The sequence below is a fragment of the Ursus maritimus genome (assembly GCF_017311325.1).
Source record: "Ursus maritimus isolate PB19 chromosome X unlocalized genomic scaffold, ASM1731132v1 scaffold_X1, whole genome shotgun sequence".
Lineage (NCBI taxonomy): Eukaryota > Metazoa > Chordata > Mammalia > Carnivora > Ursidae > Ursus > Ursus maritimus.
Genome location: NW_024423319.1, coordinates 55,843,451 through 55,845,950, shown reverse-complemented (window position 1 = coordinate 55,845,950; position 2,500 = coordinate 55,843,451). Strand labels below are relative to the sequence as shown.

The 2,500-nt window shown below is 38.1% G+C and overlaps 1 non-coding gene across 1 annotated transcript; it reads right to left on the bottom strand.

The window, feature by feature from the left end:
* Window positions 1-1,627: 1,627 nt before the first annotated feature.
* On the bottom strand, window positions 1,628-1,733 carry LOC121103798. Its single transcript, XR_005836079.1, has one exon. It is a non-coding gene; the product is annotated as a U6 spliceosomal RNA (small nuclear RNA).
* Window positions 1,734-2,500: the final 767 nt, after the last annotated feature.

The following is a 2,500-nucleotide window of genomic DNA, read 5'->3' as shown; positions in this document are numbered from 1 at the left end:
CTGCAAAGGGATAGGAATGGTGGATAAGGGATGCTGGCACTGTAATCCACAAGTTACTATTGAGGGGGGCTTTAATGGATGGATTGGCTTTCCCAGGTTACTGGTACTAAGAAGGAATCATGCCCTTTTTAAGAGGAAGTAATGCAGAAAGAAAGAAATTGCAACTTGGTTCCTTTTACTCTTTCAAAGTTAGGATACTGTGAGCAGAATAGTGTGGAATAATCTAAGGAACTCAGAATATGGATGAAGGTGTGCCAGAATCCAGAAAGATATCCTTGAATTTTGAAATACATGGGAGAAACTAAAACATTAGGAAAAGTGAGAGAGGTTGGAGCACTAAAGACAACATAGGATGGTGGGGAAGATGAAACAAGTGCATTCCTTAACTTTTTAGTTATTAAGGGTGAAATCATAGGAATTGAAAAGAGTGGAGTTTAGGCAAAATTGGAGAATTAAAATCCTTTGTATATCATCTATGGACATTACATGTTAGAGCTTAATTTTTATAAAAATATATTGTGATAAATACATATTAAGATCTAAGAAAGAGATTCAATATGTCTTTTTAATATGGAAGCTATTCTCAAAACTGCTGACAAAGGGGGAATGTGTGTGTGTGTGAGAGAGAGAGAGAGAGAGAGAAAGAGAGAGAGAGAGAGAGAGAGAGAGGGACCAGGAGCAGGGGACTAATGGTGTGAGTGGAACAGAGGGAAATACTACTCAAAGGCAAGGTACATTATGACAATTTCAGTTTCGAATGAAGAATAACCCAACTCAAACTAGTTTAAATAAGAGAGAAATCCATTCTGTGTAAATGAAAAGTCCAGAGCTTCAAGCAGAGCTGGTTCCAGTCACTCGAAGGATAGCTCTCACTTCTCCTCCTTGATTCTGATTTTCTCTGTGTGTGTTTTATCTTTTGGAAAATTCCCTCCCATTGTATTAACAAGTATAGATTTACACCATCTTTATATCTTTTAATTACAGAGATAGAATTTCTTACTCAAGTTCCAGCAAAACTTCTAGCAATTTCCCCCACAGACTGGCTTAGATCACTTGCCCATTCCTGAACTAATCATTTTGGCCAAGGAGATGGGATACTGCTATTGAAAATGTCTATCATCTTACAACTTCTCTGGTCAGTCAGAGAAGTAAACCCAACAAGATAAAGTTTCTATTACTAGAGAAAGAATGAGGTGGAAGAAAATCACGTTAAGCAAAACTGTACAAACTGTACAAACATGTAACAAAACTGTAGCTAACACAACAGACTATCAGCAATATGTCCAAAATGATGATGTGAGAAGGGCACATATAATATGAGTGTAAATACTTTGATTTCAATTATCTGGATGTTCTATATAAACGTATAGGTGGAAGGGCGCCTGGGTGGTTCAGTCATTAAGCACCGGCCTTTGGCTCAGGGCGTGATCCTGGTGTTCTGGGATCGAGCCCCGCATTGGGCTCCTACACTGGGAGCCTGCTTCTTCCTCTCCCATTCCCCCTGCTTGTGTTCCCTCTCTTGCTGGCTGTCTCTCTCTCTCTCTGTCAAATAAATAAATAAATTCTTTAAAAAAAAAGTATAGGTGGAACACATGCCCATTTTTTTCAGGTAATAGCCTTCATTTTTTTTTTAATGGAATGCTTCATGATTTTGTGTGTTATCCTGGTGCAGAGGCCATGCTAATCTTCTCTGTATAATTCCAGTTTTAGTATTTGGGCTGCCAAACTAGTGCAACAGCTTTCATTCTTAATTAGTGTTTCTCCAGTACAGTCTTTGGACCAATTGCACCAGAATTATTAGGGAACCCTGTTAAAAATAATTTCCTGGGTTCTACCCTAAATCTGTTGAGTCAGAATCTACAAATAAATTCCTCTTGGCCAGGAACAGTTTTAGCAGGTACCCTGGGTGATTTTTGTGTAACTTTAAGCTCCAGAGCCATCGCTTTATGTTATTTAGACACACTGAATTGTAATACTGGGAGAAGCTATTGTGTTTGGTTTTGTAATATAGGATGTAAACAAAGTAAGCCCATTTTTAGTGCTCAACAAATATTTGATGCATTAAATAACTGTTTCTTATTAGTTCAGAATAATTAAGTAGAAGCCCTAAGAACTAAAGATAATTCAAAATCACAGGTAATTTTTTTTTAATGTGGGGACTTCTGGCTATGGTGTGGTAATGAGGACAGCAAAAATTCTTTGCTCTCAAACAACGCTAAAACTTGACAGCATAGTTTTTAAAAAATCACCATTTCAGGGATCTGGAACGGAACAGAAGCAACCGACAAACTGAGAAACATTTATTCATGTAAAACTGAATTTCAGGAAAAAACAATGAAAGTCTGTAGCAGTCTTGTCTGGGACTTCTCCCAGCCTGCTCCCGTATCAGTGTAAGGTAGTTCTATCACAGTGGAGCTGGCAGTGAAAATTAGCAGCACTGCTGGTAGAAGGGGCTAACTTGATTTGGAGTAGAGAATGACAAACCTATGTCCAATTGCAT